We start from the raw sequence: 18,728 nt of genomic DNA, 5'->3' as shown, positions 1-18,728 counted from the left end.
CCACCAGACTTCTGAATTCGGCAGAGACTGAGGAGCCCAGAACCTAAATGGCACTAGTCTGAGCTTCAAAGCTGCTCCATGGTACACTGCAGAATACCTTTGCCAGTGGCCAGAACGTCACACAAGCTGAAATCGTACTGCTCCATACTCTCAGACATGCTGCGGCAACACGTGGGAATTTGACCAATGCCGCCAGTAATTGCTGGTGCATAGCTAGCAGTTTCCTGTTTTTTGGCTGGGCCTCTTAAGTCAGCATCTCTAACTTCCACTGCAGAGCTAGGACCAGGGCTTGCCTTCCACCAGCCCACGTCCTGTTCTTCCCTTTCCACAACTTACTGCTCCTGCTCACATGTGCTCTACGAATCCAGATTGTGCATCCCCCTCCAACTCACTATTGCAACCAGGTTGCCAATTTCTGTGCTGGTGCTTGGGAGGGATGGGACTAGTGATGGTGCTTATTCTAGAGGGTTGTTCCCCACCAAGTCTTCTCTTGCAGGGTCCGAGCAATGGGAAGAATCTAGAGAAAGGGGAGAGGGAGAAGGGTCGGCATAGCAGAAAAAGGATGGGCAACAGCAGGTGAGTGGCAGCGCCGGGCAGCACCAAGGGGGGGGTCACTGCCTGTATATATGATTGTTCGAGGAAAGAGAGAAGGCACGACACCCTGCTGAGCGTTGCCTCCAGCCTCGCCATCAATTAATCTCCTCAAAATGACTTCACCAATGATAAGCATTGCTTCTTCTTCCATCGCACAAGGTCCTAGATGGAGCTTGACCCCTCTTTAAACTTCATTGGCAGTATCATCAAAGTACACCTTACTACAGAGAAAATGTTCCAACTCCCCAACAAACACATCCCTCATTTTGATGAGAGCAGAATATATTAAAGAAAAACAATGTACGTTTATAAAATTTGTTTCAATTGATTCTAGGTGTAATTTTCAGAAATGTAACAACTTCTAAGTTTGTACGCTTCATATAAAAAATCTATTTGGCTCACTTCTATGAAACATGCACAAGCACTTCTCTGGCTTTGAAGAATTCTGCACTAGTTAGTCTTGGCAGTTTTAATATAAATCTATTACCTACAGCCTGAAAGGTAGAATTTAATAAAGTAGAAATCAAGGATTATGCAATAAAATTAGTTAAGATTACTGGGAAAAAGTCTATGAAATGAGATGCAGCCCAGCTGATCCAGGATAAACCTCTTATTCCGCCTCTGATACTTTCAACATAGTAACAGATGGCATGATTGGGATTAGATTAGACTGGGCTTGATGGCCGGCGCGGACACGATGGGCCGAAGGGCCTCTATCCGTGCTGTATAACTCTATGACTCTATGACTATGATTAATAATCGCAATGACATAATTCTGTCTCAACTTTGCCAACACCAATGGCTCAATTCCAATTAACTCAACCTAAGTGCAGTTAAAATTTTGCATGTGACAGGACTATTATACTCCCCCAACATTAATGCTTTATCATACCACTGTAACCAGTGTGAAACAACACCATTCATTAACAGTAAAATATGAAACAAAACAAAAAACTGCCAATGAGAGAATATTTTTCAACTGAACAGGTCATCTGTTGCAGGGCACTGCTCTTGTGATTTTAAGGCTTTAAAGATTAACTGCTGTGATAATCTTATATGAAGATTAGTATCTGGTAAACATTATATGTAATGTTTTCTAATAAACTACATCGAACACAATGTAGAACCTCTTTTAAAAAAAGTGTTTCTCCTAAAGATATGAGTCATTAATCTGTTCCAGTGAACACAGCAGGTTATGTTTTCAGTCCATTGTAAAAAAAAAATTTTTCACAAATCCAATAGAAAAGATCTTAGAATTTTGAGGGGTAAATGGGAGCACATATATGATGCATGTAAAACAAAACTGTTGGTGGGAAGGTAAGAAAGATAAAAATTGATGTTTTAAAGACTGAGAGGGCTCAAGTTACAACTACCTTCAGCATGGCTTCACAAAGCTGTCTTGGCCCATTAGGTGAGCCTGCAACATCAGGCTCCCCACCACCTACACGCATAGTCCCCTATTTACTAATGTCCATGCAAGTATTTCATGCATCAGGACATCAGTAAAAGCTGTAATAAAAACAGAAAATGCTGGAAACACTCGGAAGGACACGCAGTATCCACATAAGAACATAAGAAACAGGAGCACGAGTAGGCCATACGGTCCCTCGAGCCTGTTCTGTCATTCAGTAAGATCATGGCTGATCTTCAACCTCAACTCCAGTTTCCAGCGTGATCCCCATATCCCTCTGTGCAGAGAGAAAAAGAGTTAATGTTTCAGCTCAGTAACCTTTCGTCGGAACTGGAAGAAGTTAGAGATTTGAGAGTAAAAGATGTGTTGTGAGGTTCAACAAGCTGATCAATGCATGCACAGCAAATTGGTTAGATTAGGTGTTTTGCGCTTAAAGCAGCTAAGCTCTTTTTCTTCTTGGTTTGCTCAAATTGTCAGTCACAAGGCATGCAACAATCCTGAGTTTTTGACATGGGTCGGTTATGTTCTCTCCTTTGTAACACATAAGAAATTATTTTCTTCAAACAAAAATGAATATATCACAGTGCACCAAATTGTTTCCCCACAACCAACTGGACAATATATACTTACACATAATGGCTGGGAAAAAAAAGGGAAAATTGCATCAAATTCATGACCAAGTTATTGTTTTAGATCCACATGCTTCCCAACAGAAACAGAACAGCAACATTCTGATGTGAAAAAAGAACAATGTGATGGATCGCAATGTTCTTTACAGAGATTCCGTCCAAAATTAAAACTTCAATTGCCTCCACTGGAGCAAATATTTTCTTAAACACTGAAATCCGACATGGAGACCATTAAGTCACATATTATTAAGGACTTCAACTTCGTCAATTTAAATGAAGAATTACCATTGGGCATAAATATTTAATTCACAGATGTGTAGCTAATTAGTTATAATAAAATCCTGAATAGGAACATAGGAACAGCAATAGGCCATTCAACCCCTGGAGCCTGTTCCACCATTCAATGAAATCATGGCTGATCTGTATCCTTACTCCATCCACCCACCTTGGCTCCATATCCCTTAATACCCTTGGCTAGCAAACATCAAATTATTACTTGAGCTGGCATCAACTGCTTTTTGTGGGAGAGTTCCACACTTCTACCAACCTATGCGAGAGGAAGTGTTTCCTAACTTCTCTCCTGAATGGCCTGGCTCTGATTTTAAGGTTACGTCCACTTGTCCTAGACTCCCCCACCAGCGGAAAAAGTTTCTCTCTGACTACCCTATCAATTCCTTTCAAAATCCTAAAAACTTCAATCAAATCACCCCCTAACCTTCTATATTCCAGGATTTACACACCTAGTTTATGTAATCTCGCTTCATAATCTAACCCTTGGAGCCCTGGTGACATTCTAGTGAATCTGGACTACACTCCTTTCAAGGCCAATATATCCTTTCTAAGGTACAGTGCCCAGAACTGCACACAGTACTCCAGATGTGATCTAACCAGGGCTTTGTATAGCTGTAGCAAAACTTTATATTATAATCCTCTAGTTATAAAGGCTAACATGACATTACTTTTTTTACCTGACTACTATATTCTAATGATCTGTGTACACGGACCGCTAAATCTCTTTGGACCGCCATTGTTTCTAGCATTTCACCATTTATAAAAATACTCGGATCTTTCCTTTTTTGCTCTAAAATGGATGACCTCACACTTATCTGTGTTGAAATCCATTTGCCACAGTTTTGTCTCTCTGTAATTTTATGCTCCCGTTTACAGTACTTAGTATGCCAGCAATCTTTGTGTCATCAGCAAACTTGGGTATATGGCTCTCTCGAGTTATCTAAGTCATTAATAAATATAATAAATAGTTGAGGCCTCAGCACAGATCCTTGTGGGACACCACTAGTCACATCCTTCCAATTCGAGTACATACTCATTATCCCTAATCTCTGTCTTCTACCGCCTAACCAATCTCCTAACCAGGTCAATACTTTGCCTTCAATTCCATGAGCTTTAATTTTAGCTATAAATCTCTTACGTGGAATCTTATCAAATGCCTTCTGGAAATCCATATAAACTACATCCACAGACATTCCCCTGTTTAGTTGCTTCCTCAAAAAACTCTATTAGGTTCATTAGACATGACCTACCCTTTACAAATCCACGTTGGCTCTCTCAAATCAGCTCAAATTTCTCTAAGTGCTCAGTCACTCTGTCCTTAATTATAGATTCCAATAACTTCCCCACAACAGGTCCACCATTTCCTGGTTTCTCTCTCTCACCTTTCTTAAATAATGGAGTTTTATTTGCAACTTTCCAATCTAAAGGGTTAATTCCTGAATCGAGTGCGCTTTGGAAGATTATGGCTAAAGCATCTGCAATTTCCTCACCTACTTCCTTTAAAACCCTGGATAGAAACCATCAGGTCCTGGGGATTTGTCAGTTTTTAGTGTCATTATTTTTTCTAATACTGTTTTCTTGCTTATGTTAACTTTAGTGAGTTCCAGTCCTTGTTTCATTATTAGTTTCCCTGGAATGTCAGGTATGTTATCCTCTTCCTCTACTGTGAAGACTGACACAAAGTAATTGTTCAAGTCTGCCATTTCCTCATTTTCATTTGCAATATTACATCTGCTTTTAAAGGATCCGCATTACCCTTGACTACTCTTTTTCTTCTAATATAATTATTGTAAAAAATGTGTGTGTTAATCTTGAAATCCCTCAAGTTTTTTTTTACTATTCCTTTTTGCAGCTATTACTACCTTTTTTGTCTTCCTTTGCTGTTCTTTATATCTCTCCCAGTCCCCTGGATCTACACTATTCTTTGCATTTTTGTATCCTCTTTCCTTTAGTTTTATGTTATGTTTAGAAATTCTAAATATGCCTGCACATGAATTTTTACCAATAGATCTTGTGTTGCCCACAAAAAGTCAACACAGAGCCAATTTCCCTTAGAGTGCATTCCAAAAATGGGGCTAGTGAAAGTTCTGCATGACATTTGAACAGGATCAGTGCACAAAAATATCTTGACCTGCAGCTAACAGAAATTTGAGAGAACCCTGGAGGATGACATCTGATCTCCCAGAGGCAGCAATCAGAGCTGAGAGACAGGAAAGGCCTCGAAGCCTGATCTGTGGTTCATAAAAAATGGTCAGTACAGCAAATGGGGTTAGTGGAAGTTCGGCACAGGTTTTAAGTATAAATGTTACATAGAATTACCTTCTCCTGAGGCAAACAAAGGATGGAATGGGGAGGCGGGGGGGGGGGGGGGGTGTCAATTGCCCAGAGGCTTGATTTGTGGTTTTTAAAAAAAATGTCAGTGCCAAATACAGGGTGGATGGAAGTTTTGCGCAGAATTGCCTTTTCCTGAGGCTGGAGAGGACCTTGGAGGGTCTCCTTTAAAAATTAAAATATATTGGAGAGGGGCCCAACATGTAGAAGGAAGGGACCTGGAGGCCCAACCTGGAAACGTTTTATGATGAATAATAATTAATGCTTAAAAAAAAATGATTTTAACATTAAAAACAGAAAATGGAAAATTGAATTGAGGGACTAGGAAAACGATGAGTAGTTGTTCCAAACTTGGTTATCTAGGAGGCAGGTTGGAATGTTGGCAATGTCCTGGAGCTGTGACGGTGCTGGACCTGTCTGGATACGAGCACTTTAGGTATAAGAATCTAGAGCTTTTAAAGTTTCACCTAGTGGAATAAGTGCAGCTGCATGTGACGCGATATTAAGTGAGAAACTACTGGCTAATAGGAAATCCTACTGACATGTAACCTTAGAGGCATGAAAACAACGATGAAGCTCAAATATGCAGAGCGTGATTACATACCGAATTTAATAATCCATATTACAAAAAGGATACAGAGGCACTGGAGACAATGCAAAAAAGATTTACAAAGATTTTACCAGAACTGAGAGGTTAGAACTATCAGGAAAAACTGAACCGGCCAGAGCTCTTTTCTCTGGAAGAGAAGGCTGAGGAGTGACCTAATAGAAGTCTTTAAAATTATGCAGGGGTTTGATAGGGAAGACGTAGAGATGTTTCTACTTGTGCGGGAATCCAAAACTAGGGGTCATAAATATAAGATAGTCACTAATAAATTCCAGTAAGGAATTCAGGAGAAACTTCTTTAACCAGAGAGTGGTTAGAATGTGGAACTTGCTACCACATGGAGTAGTTGAGGCAAATAGCATAGATGCATTTAAGGGGAAGCGAGATAAGTACATGAGGGAGAAAGGAATAGAAGGATATCCTGATAGGGTGATGTGGAGATGCCGGTGATGGACTGGGGTTGACAATTGTAAACAATTTTACAACACCAAGTTATAGTCCAGCAATTTTATTTTAAATTCACAAGCTTTCGGAGGCTACCTCCTTCGTCAGGTGAACGATGTGAAAATGAAATCCTCGAGATGAAATCGCATTTATAATTCACAGAACAATGCTTGGTGAGTACAGACAGTTTTTTCAACTGCCCGTTGCCAAGGCAATCAGTGTGCAGACAGACAGGTGTTACCTGCCAGGTCTCACAGAATATACAAATCACCAAAAAAAAACAAACAAACAAAAAAAAGAGATAGAGAGGTAGAAACATAGAAAAGACAGCAACTGACCCGTTATATTAAAAACAGATAACATTTGTTCGCTGGTGGGGTAACGTGTAGCGTGACATGAACCCAAGATCCCGGTTGAGGCCGTCCTCATGGGTGCGGAACTTGGCTATCAATTTCTGCTCGATGATTTTGCGTTGTCGTGTGTCTCAAAGGCCGCCTTGGAGTACGCTTACCCGAAGGTCGGTGGATGATAGGGTGAGATGAAGTAGGGCAGGAGGAGGCTCGTGTGGAGCATAAAAACCGGCATAAACTAATTGGGCTATTTCTACACTGTAAGTTCTATGTAATATATCATAGATTAGTTGTTCTACATTGTTGAATGTAGTTGGATCTTAGACAAATGCACGTGCAGAAAAAATAAGATAAACTGTGAATGCTGGAAATCTGGAATAAAAATGGAAAATGCTGGAAATACACAGCAACTTCAGCAGCATCTGGATCGGTTGGTATTCGAATCCACAATGCTAGACTAAACAGGTATACTCTTATTATAATTGAGAAAATAGGATGACGGGTCAATACACATAGTGCAGAACACCACCATTGAAATCACAGCACAGAAGGTGGATTAGATCCACTGGGCGTGTGTCAGTGCTTGCTCTTCAACAGCACCCATCTATTCTAACCTCATTAGAGAGAAAAGACAAGATTACTGACCTGCTTTATTTCCAGTGTTTTTTGTTCATATTTGCAGAATTGCAGTTTTTTCCTTTATTTCCTCTAATCCCATTTCTCTGCACTTTGCCTTATATTGTTACTTTTGAAATATCCAATTCCCTTTTACATGTTATAGCCTCTGTCTCAGTGGCCATTTATGGCAAAACACTCCATGTTCTAATAACATTCTGTGTGAAAAAAATTCTCAAATAGCTGAAACTTTCAGTCTTTCATTGTGTATCCTCTCAAAACTTTTCATGATTTTGAAAGCCTCTATTAGATCCCTAATGGGGACACAATACTTCTAGCCTTTCTTCATAACTATAATCTCTCATTCTTGCTATCATCCTAATGAATCTTTGCTGTACCTTTTCCAATATCCTTATAACAAGATGCCTAGAGCTGCATGCAATACTCCAACTGTAGCCAAATCAATAGTGTACAAATTGATTATCACTCTGTGCTTTCACATTCCATGTTCAGAATACCACAGGTCCTATCTTGCTGAAAAAATAATAGCGTGTTAACGGCGTACGCCATTATTAATGTGTGAATCGGCTCGCAAGTTCAGGGAATTAAGAGATACGCCATGAGTCGCGAATCTCCAGAACTTGCTGGTCGGTTTACGCCATTGCTTCACACAAACGGCATCTCGCCCTTAGCCTCCTCATTATTGTTAAGAACTTGCAGGATTTGCACATTAACTGCCCATTAAACTCGCCACATAAAGTTAAGTCTGGTAATTAACAACATGTACCCCTTTAACAATGTGATAATTGGTAATGCAATGCCAATCAACCTCTCTGGCCCACAAATTGAACAATTTAAACTGTGGAGCCTCATTCCTTCAGGTGGTAAATTGTTTTTAGAGATTTTAAAAATGTCAAATTTTGAATGCTTCTCTTACTTTTTCTTTGTCTCTTTTTTCTCTCTCTCTCTCTTAATCCGATATTTCTTTCCCTCTCATTATTTCTCTTTCTGTACCTGATTTGTCTCCTTAGTCGATCCTCTGCTTCTTCCTCAATCCATAAATCTCATTGGTTAAGAAGATATACTGTTGGTCCCACCGTTCACTGTGGTCCCAGATGTCCAGTTGTCCTTGCCATGCCATCATCACTGATGGAAGCCAATCATATCAATCCCAGAACATCGCTCCAGGAGTTCCTCAGGGCAGCGTCCCAGGCCCAACTATCTCTAGCTCACCACCACCTCCCCTCCACTGTCCACACACCACCCTGACTTGGTCATATATCACCATTCCTTTATTGTTGCTGAGTCAAAATCCTGGAATTCCCTACCTAACAACACTGTGGGAGTACCTTCACCACACGGACTGCGGCGGTTCAAGAAGGTGGTTCACCACCACTTTCTCAAGGGCAACTAGGAAAGTTGAAATAACTAGCAATAAATGCTGGCCCTGCCAGCATCGCCCACATCCCGAGAATGAATATATTTTAAAAAACTGACCCAGTATGAACCTATACCAAAGACTGTTTTTACTCCATAGCAAGATCATTTTGATCATATAATACTCCACATTTACAATGTTCATTGAAATTTAAGTTCAGGCAAATATTAATTGCATTGAGAAGCTGGACAACAAAAAAAACTAAACTCAAAAGCTGTTCTTTACTCACTTTTACTCAAAAGCACTATCAGTATGTGTTAGAACCTTTTTGTATAAACATTTTTTATACAATCATCCCATCACTGTGAACTGCAAGAAATCATTCACATCTGTAAAACTATAAATATTGCAGTTTAAAAACTTAAAGTTTAATTTTGTTGACAAATAAAAGGTACTGGTTCCAAGTTTCTGACTGTTTCATGGATATCAAAAGCAGAGGGTCAGGTATGACTCTCTAACTTGGATTGGTTCAACTTAGGACATCATCGAATGCTATATTGTAAGCCTGACAGTTCATCTGAATTGTCAACATTTTAAATGTATATATTTTGATGATCTCAAACTTTACAGTCTCTACACTTAACTTACATTCTTTGGCTCTCCAAATGGTGTCATCAAGAGAACACAACATAACCAAATAAACTCACCTCACTCCATCTTGCCTGACATATGGTTCTTGCGCATGTGGATAAATACATGCGTTTAAAAAGTGCTTTACATTGAAACATTTCAAACCACTTGAGACAATAAATTACTTTAGAACTGCAGGCACTGTTACATAGGCAAATTCAGCAGTCATCCTATGCCAGTTACATTCCACAAACAGCAATGGGATGTTTAACCAGTTAACCTGTTTTTTTTCTGAAGTGATATTGGTTGAAGGAGGAATGCTGGCCAGCATACCAGATCATCTTCCTCCTCTTCTTAGAGTCGTGCAATGGAATCTTGAACATACGCTAGAACTGACAGACAAACAGGACCTTGGTTTAATATATCATCTGAAGCATAGTACCTCTGATTGTGTCAGCTAGATTATGAGCTCAAACCCTGGTTTAGCACTCAAACCCAAAACTTCTGACTCAGAGGCAAGAAAGTTCCCAACTGAGCCAACCTGACACTCAGATGAATTGTTAAGATTATTTGATGAAAGGTTACTAAATATACTGGTGTCAGATGGAGCCATTAAATTACATTTCAAACATACACCTTTGCTGAGATGAAAACGCAATAGCACTTGAGGTTTTCCACGCAATTGGCATAGCAATATTGACCTGCAAATAAATTTAAGTGTCGATTTTCCACTTAACTGCGCTGGGGAAATCGCCATAGTCTGTGAGAGAATTGAAATTTATAGGAATATATATAAAAATGGGAGAAAATAAAGTCCATCTTACACATTATGGGAAGGCAGAGTAACTGAAAGATTTTGGTTATTTGCGAAATTGGCTTGATAAAGTTAATCATAGATGACTTATGTTTATATTGTACTGAATTATCAGTCTATGTAAAAGCATTTATATAGCACCTTCCATGATCTCAGGACATCCATAAACGCTTTACAGCCAATTAAGTACTTTTGAAGTGTAGTCACCATTATAATGTAGGGAACATGGTAACCAATTTGCACAGAGCAAGGTCCCACAAATAACAATGATATAAATGACTAGATAATCGGTTTTAGTTGGTTGAGGCATAAATATTGGCCAGGACACCAGGGAGAACTCCCCTGCCCTTCTTCGAAAAGTGCTCTGGGATCTTTTACGTCCACCTGAGGGGGCAGACAGGGCCTCGGTTTAACGTTTCATCCAAAAGACAGCACATCCGACAGACACTGAAGCACTCCCTCAGTACTGCACTGAAGTTTCAGTCTGGATTATGTGCTCAAGTTTCTGGAATGGAGCTTCAACCCAGAACCTTCTGACTCAGAGGTTGTAACTAGTAATCAAAAATGTAGCTATTATTAAATACAACTGTGCTTAATCCTAGAATCAATGCTACGCTAGCCCTATACAGAGGGCTAACTACAAAGTACACTTACTGTTATGTAACCTGGACAAGCATAACCTATTGACCTTCCCATACAACACAACAGATACGAATTGATTTTAAAATCCATCCCAACTTATTCATTTTTATTCCGGTCAGTCATTTTTAAATTAGTTGAAGGAACTGAGTGAGGGGTAAACTGAGTGAAGGGTATCTTGGTCATAATGCAAATTTAAAATTAAACCCTGTTAGCTGCTTTGTGAAAGGAAATCTTCTGTCTTTATATGATGAGAAGTGAGTTAAAGCAATCCACAATGCTGTCTAGGGATATACACATGTCTGTGAGTGACAGCTAGTCCAGCCATCTGAGGGAAATAGTCGTGTTAAATTCAAATAATGTTACATGTCAGTTGCAGCTGGAATTCTCTCCTAACTTTGAAATGGTGGATGCGTGCAAAACTTTCCGACACACAATAGTCCCAAAAGGATTGTTCTCTGGGCCAAACTATTTGACTTGAAGTAAGCTATCAAAAGCAAACGTGAAACTCCAAGTCAGATATCTATAATTCACATTCCTGGATGAGAAAATTGATTTATAACAAATTGCCTGCCATGGGGGAAGAACTAGTTTGATCGGGAATGTTGAAAGATTGCTTGAAAACTACAAGTGCGGCTGGCTTTCCCTATTCTGGAATTCCCTTGCTTCAACCGTTATCTTTATATATCAGCGACAGGACTCTGCAAAGACGCATCCTACATTACTATCTTCAAAGATTCAGTTAAAAGATTCTGTAAAGGATCCAAGATTTCCAACACAATTATTTTCAAGGCCATTTTGTGAGTCTATTATATTGTTGTATTGCTTTGGGGTAATGAAAAATCATTTAAATAAAATCAATTACTACTTTTAGCCTGAATCTGACAGCGTAGTGTTTACTGCTCTTCAGAAGAAGTGTAAGGAGGACAGTCCGTGTAATCTCTGGTGCAAAATATCACAGTAAAAAGTAAATTTGTAATCCCATGGCACCCTCTTCCCATTCAGAGCAATTTCTGGTCAGAAAGGACATGCATTTGCATGTGGAACCTGCATTTTCACTGTGAGTAAAATAGAATTGTGTGAGAGCCCAAATTGTAACAATGGGTTAAAACAATGCCCTTTCACCCATATTACTGGATTCAAATCCATCTCACTCTAGGATGAAAATAATTTCTCTGCTTGTTGGACCCTTGCAACTGGCAAAGAGTTTAATCAATGTCAAAGCTGTGCCCAATGCCCAAAAGTTAATCACAAAGTTGTCTATAATTCAACACTAATGGGCATTAAACTGGTTATCCTTTCTATGGTGAGCTTCCGAACCCATATCCTCTCCATCACAAAGACCGCCTATTTCCATCTCCATAATATCGCCCATCTCCACTCATGCCTTAGCCCATCTGCTGCTGAAACCCTCACCCATGCTTTTGTTACATCCAGACTCGACTATTCATTTAAATCCCTCCATAGCCTCATCCCTCCCTATCTCTGTAGTCTCCTCCAGCCCAACAATCCTCCCAGAACTCTGCATTCCTCCAACTCTGGCCTCTTTTGCATCCCCTATTTCCTTCGCTCCACCATTAGCGGCCTTGCCTGTAGCCGTCCTAGGCGCTAAGCTCTGCAATTCCCTCCCGAAACCTCTCAGTCTCTCTCAATCTCTCTCTCTCTCTCTCTCTCTCCCTTCATTTGACTCTCCTTAAAACCTACATCTTTGACCACCTTTTGGTCATCTGTCCGAATGTCTCCTTTTTAGTCTCGGTGTCAATTTTTGTCCGATTCCGCTTCTGTGAAGCACCTTGTCAAAGGCACTTTATAAATGCAAGTTGTTGTTGTACACCACAAGGATAACTGATTTGGGAGAGGCAAGAAGAGACTGAAAATCATACTGGCGCTGCAAATGATGCTCTTCTAAAGTTGGATTGATGCACATTATTGGTAACAAGAATCCACAAACATCAAGGCAGCCAGGCACTGAAGATTAATCATTAATACTCTCAAAACAGTAGAGGAATGACTCCATTGGGAACTATCCAAATTGAAATTAGGTAACTACATTGGGAAATACTAAGCCACTGGAAGAGCTTAATTGCCCTACGCCTCCCAAACAGCACAAAGTCTCAGTGGAACACATAAATTTGAAGAGGAGAGAAGAAATTATAAGAAAATGTCTGTTTTAAAGATGATTATAAAGTGCAGCACGGACAGAAGCAAAGTTAAAACAAATCACCAAGGAGAAATCAAGATCATGGGGAATAGTGGTCACAGTTGGATAAAATAAAGCAGTTTATTGCGAGATAAAAACAGGTTAGCAATCATAGGATATTGCCCACCTGGAAATAGAGAAGTACATATTTAAGAAAAGTTGGAAGGGTTAGAAGCGGAGAAGAAGTGACTCAGTGGTGGTAGTCCATATGGAAGTAAACAACATAGGGAGAAATGATACAGCTACATTAAATGTCACATACACAAGGATTGCCTCAAAGCTCAAAAGATAGAATGTCTTTGCTTATCCGTAATTTTCTAGTGAATTGTTGGAAGGATTCACATTTGAGTATTCTATATCTGATGTCTCAATACTGACACTGGGGATAGAGTTTACTCCAGTAATATCAATGCAATCCAGTGGAATTAGCCGAACCAGCGCAAAAGAGCAGGGAATTTTAAATGTAAATGTGTTATGCCCAAAACTACTCATTAGTGTTTTCCGCAATCCTTTACTCTGGCTCAAGCTTCAATTTGCCCAAATCAGGCCCCGCCCACAAAACTGGCCTCGCTCCAGGTCGAAATTGCGAGATTCTGCCAATTGCATTGGTTCGAAAAGGCTCTTCAAATTGCATGCTTTTTCTTAGATGAACAGGCACTAGTATTCCAGCACAATCTGTAACCTCACGGCTCGGCATATTCCTCACTCCACCATTACCAACAAGCCAGGGGATTAACCCTGGCTCAATGAGGAATGTAGAAGAGCATGCCAGGAGCAGCACCAGGCGAACCGAAAAATGAGGTGCCAACCTGGTGAAGCTACAATTCAGGACTACATGCATGCTAAACAGCTGAAGCAACATGCTATAGATAGAGCTAAGCGATTCCACAACCAACGAATCAGATCCAAGCTCTGCAGTCCTGCCACATCCAGTCGTGAATGGTGGTGAACAATTAAACAACTAACGGGAGGAGAAGGCACTGTAACCATCCCCATCCTCAATGATGGCAGAGTCCAGCACGTGAGTGCAAAAGACAAGGCTGAAGTGTTTGCGACCATCTTCAGCCAGAAGTGCCGAGTGGATGATCCATCTCGGCCTCCTCCCGATATCCCCACCATCACTGAAGCCAGTCTTCAGCCAATTCAATTCACTCCACGTGATATCGAGAAACGGTCGAGTGCACTGGATACAGCCAAGGCTATGTGCCCCGACAGCATCCCGGCTGTAGTGCTGAAGACTTGTGCTCCAGAACTAGCTGCGCCTCTAGCCAAGCTGTTCCAGTACAGCTACAACACTGGCATCCACCCGACAATGTAGAAAATTGCCCAAGTATGTCCTGTCCACAAAAAGCAGGACAAATCCAATCCGGCCAATTACCGCCCCATCAGCCTACTCTCAACCATCAGCAAAGTGATGGAAGGTGTCATCGACAGTGCTTTCAAGTGGCACTTACTCACCAATAACCTGCTCACCGATGCTCAGTTTGGGTTCCGCCAGGACCACTCGGCTCCAGACCTCATTACAGCCTTGGTCCAAACATGGACAAAAGAACTGAATTCCAGAGGTGAGGTGAGAGTAACTGCCCTTGACATCAAGGCAGCATTTGACAGAGTGTGGCACCAAGGAGCCCTCGTAAAATTGAAGTCAATGGGAATCAGGGGGAAAACTCTCCAGTGGCTGGAGTCATACCTAGCACAAAGGAAGATGGTAGTGGTTGTTGGAGGCCAATCATCTCAGCCCCAGGACACTGCTGCAGGAGTTCCTCAGGGCAGTGTCCTCGACCCAACCATCTTCAGCTGCTTCATCAATGACCTTCCCTCCATCATAAGGTCAGAAATGGGGATGTTTGCTGATGATTAAACAGTGTTCAGTTCCATTCGCAACCCCTCGGATAACGAAGCTGTCCGTGTCCGCATGCAGCAAGACCTGGACAACATCCAGGCTTGAGCTCATAAGTGGCAAGTAACATTCGCGCCAAACAAGGGCCAGCCAATGACCATCTCCAACAAGAGAGAGTCTAACCACCTCCCCTTGACATTCAACTGCATTACCATCGCCGAATCCCCCACCATCAACATCCTGGGGGTCACCATTGACCAGAAACTTAACTGGATTAGCCACATAAATACTGTGGCTACAAGAGCAGGTCAGAGGCTGGGTATTCTGCGGCGAGTGACTCACCTCCTGACTCCTCAAAGCCTTTCCACCATCTACAAGCCACATGTCAGGAGTGTGATGGGATACTGTCCACATGCCTCGATGAGTGCAGCTCCAACAACACTCAACACCATCCAGGACAAAGCAGCCCGCCTGATTGGCACCCCATCCACCACCCTAAACATTCACTCCCTTCACCACTGGCGCACCGCGCCTGCAGTGTGTACCATCCACAGGATGCACTGCAGCAACTCGCCAAGGCTTCTTCGACAGCACCACCCAAACCCACGACCTCTACCACCTAGAAGGACAAGGGCAGCAGGCACATGGGAACACCATCCTGACTTGGAAATATATTGCCGTTCCTTCATCGTCGCTGGGTCAAAATCCTGGAACTCCCTTCCTAACAGCACTGTGGGAGAACCTTCACCACACGGACTGCAGCGGTTCAAGAAGGCGACTCACCACCACCTTCTCAAGGGCAATTAAGGATGGGCAATAAATGCTGGCCTCGCCAGCGATGCCCACATCTCATGAACGAATTTTTTAAAAGGCAAGTTTTAGAAGTTTTTTTCATAACAAAACATGTTCAATTTACTAAGAAACTGACTAGTGTACAGCAATGAATCTACTAATTGGTTCAGTATAGTTTAAAGTAATTTTCTGTAATTTTAAGTCAGGTTACTCACTGGCGTAGGACTGGACACCCTTATTAAAAATGCTTTTTTTTGGCTGATAAACCCATTTTCAACTGAATAACAAAACTGCACCAGATTACCCCTCTTGCGCGTCCCCGATTTTCATCGCTCCACCATTGGCGGCCGTGCCCTCGGCTGCCTATGCCCTGTGCTCTGGAATTCCCTCCCTAAACCCCTCTCTCCTCCTATAAGCAGCTCCTTAAAACCTACCTCTTTGACCAAGCTTTTGGTCACCTGTCCTAATATCACCTTATTTAGCTCGGTGTCAAATTTTGTTTGATCGCTCCTGTGAAGTGCCTTGGGACTTTTACCACATTAAAAGGCACTGCATAAATGTAAGTTGTTGTTGTTAAACACATCAAGGAATACTTTTTAAATGGAAAGAGAAAAAAAGACGATTACGCTATATAACACTGCCCGATTGTGCTGGTTCACGGACAATTTTACGTTTGTGATTATACAAATAAATTTTTGCGGAAACTTGAACTGCAACATCAAGTTCAAGTGCATTTTGGGCGCAATTGCCCGATTGCGCCCAAACTGGAAAAACTACCTCTGGGGTCTGGGGTCTGGGGTCCAACACTTGATCATGAAGAGTGCAATTTCTTCTTTATTAAAAAAAATTAGCTATTTTGAAACCACGTTGAAGTTTTCTAATTTTTCTATCTTCACAAGTATCCCATTTTTAAAGTTACATTGTTACTTCCAATTAATAACATTAGCTTGCCTGTGTGTGTATATATCTGTATATGTGTATGGGAAAGGAAATCCTCAGAGGCAGTCGACCAGCACAAACTGATCATGGGTTTCTGGTAACTCTTCAAAAAGCAAAAAAGAACTAAACAACTGCATTTTTTAAAAAAACAATTAACCAGAGGTGAGATATATATTCCAATACAGATATTGTGTTGGGTTTGATTGGGGAAGGGGAAGTAAAGGTAGCTAAATGTGAGTCAAAATGGCACCTAACGATATCATAGAAAGGAAGCCATTCAGCCCATCACGTCTGTGCCGGCTCTTTGAAAGCTATCTAATTAGTCCCACTCCCCTGCTCTTTGCCCATAGCCCTGCAAATTTCTCCTTTTCAAGTATATATCCAATTCTCTTTTGAAAGTTACTACTGAATCTGCTTCCACCACCTTTTCAGGTAGTGCATACCAGATCATAATAACTCGCTATATTAAAAACTCATTTCCCCTGGATCTTTTGCTAATTATCTTAAATCTGTGTCCCCTGGTTACTGACCCTCCTGCCAGTGGAAACAGTTTCTCCACTTCTACTCTTATCATAACCTCTCATATGCATAATTGGATTCAGTAGATCCAAGAACAGGAATGAGAATGGAAGAGGGAGAGGAAAAACAAGCAAGGATAGAGAATAATCATTAAAGGGTTAATTTTCTTTGTGTGAAAGACGAGCTGAACAAGGCTTGAGATTTCAATGCTTCAATTCTTATCCATGGACTGTCTTACAAGATTTATCTTTACATTACCGTTAGAAAATAAATATGTTGATCTCAATCTTAATCAGCTATGTGCCAGCATTACTCATACAATAAATGTAATCCCAAACTACAGCAGAATGTAGGCAAAAGGAATCAAAGATTTGGGGCGGTGGGGGGGGGGGGGGGGGAAATCAGCTTAAAAAATGCAAAAATAGCAGTGTTCATGGTATTAAGCACCCTAACTTAAAGGAGCAAACCAAGCTGAAGTCACTGCAGCTGACAGAACATAATGTGAATAAACACAATCCTAATTGCACTGAACCAGAAAAATCAAGGACTGCCAGCAATGCTCTCCAACATCTTTATCATTCAAAAAAATTGACGGCAATCTTTAAGGAACACCAAGCAAACTAAGCAGCTTACACAACGTTCTTTTTCACTCCGTCAGATGAAGAACAGGACATATATGTACATATCTTCAAAGACAAGCTCCAAATATCAACAAGCACTTCAATTTCCACTAATAATTTCTGGACTTACAGTTTTATGGTCTTTGCTCTGTCTGATGAGGGTCAACCATATGCAATAAAAATTGTACACATACATCAAACAACTTTCTCTTTCCTCCAAAGAAATAAGAAATATTTCAGATTAATTGTAGTTCTATGTCAAGAATCTTTTCAGGTAATAAGCTTGGACTGAATACCTGCATTACATTCAGAACAGTGCAGCCAATTCACAGGCCTGTCTCCCTTTCCTCAAATCTTGCTGTGCTTTGCCCATCTGCTTCAAATTACTATGTTCAATTCAGTCACACTCAATAGTTTCCAGAAGGCAAATCCAGCGTTATGGCATACCGTTCATACAGCCACATTGACTTCACTCCTTGCAACTCAGTCCCTCCCCCAAACAGGATAGTTCTTATTTCCCCCACATAGCCAACCCCCTTCTACCTCAGGAAATCAATCACTGATTTCTTACAGCATGGAAACAGCATTTCACACAGGGAACACTATCTGCTTCATTAACCACAGCCCAGTTTGCATACAGCAAGGAGACAGATCACGAATCACAGCAAAAGCTTCTTATTCACTAGCACTACTTCCCCACCCCCCTCCATCACCATGTGACACTGCTGAACAGCAAAATCCAAAATCCTTCTGCCTGGCAGTAAGAAACAAAATATCAGTAAGAAAATTAAACATTACAAAACACAGAATTATTATTCTCTTTATTTTTAAAAATTAAGCAGCCAGCCACATTTGTATCCAGTCTCCAACCTCACGTTCTTTGTTAACAAACTTGCTTTGAGAACGCAAAGGCTATTAGGAAACATTACTGTTCAAAACTTATATTGAAGAATGAAGTTTCATTTTGAATGTGCATTGTACAAAACAGATTATGAACATGCATACATTACCAATAAGGTACTGATCAACTCTCAACCAAAGTGAAACGTAAGTCACAGGACATAATTTATGATGCCATGCAACCA

At 40.9% G+C, this 18,728-nt stretch overlaps 1 protein-coding gene across 6 annotated transcripts in view; it reads right to left on the bottom strand.

Moving 5' to 3' along the window:
• The window catches only part of fam20b (FAM20B glycosaminoglycan xylosylkinase), a 206,369-nt gene that overhangs the window by 130,203 nt on the left and 57,438 nt on the right, over window positions 1-18,728 (bottom strand). For 2 of the 6 annotated variants that reach the window (XM_067990780.1, XM_067990781.1), the window contains exon 3: window positions 9,561-9,672. The exons of the other annotated variants lie outside the window; for them this stretch is intronic. The gene's annotated coding sequence lies outside the window, so the exon portion shown is untranslated. The remainder of the gene's footprint in view (window positions 1-9,560; window positions 9,673-18,728) is intronic. 6 annotated transcript variants of the gene reach the window in all.

Source organism: Heptranchias perlo, chromosome 9 (genome assembly GCF_035084215.1).
Source record: "Heptranchias perlo isolate sHepPer1 chromosome 9, sHepPer1.hap1, whole genome shotgun sequence".
In the NCBI taxonomy this organism is placed as follows: Eukaryota; Metazoa; Chordata; class Chondrichthyes; order Hexanchiformes; family Hexanchidae; genus Heptranchias; species Heptranchias perlo.
This window is presented reverse-complemented; position numbering and strand designations above follow the sequence as displayed.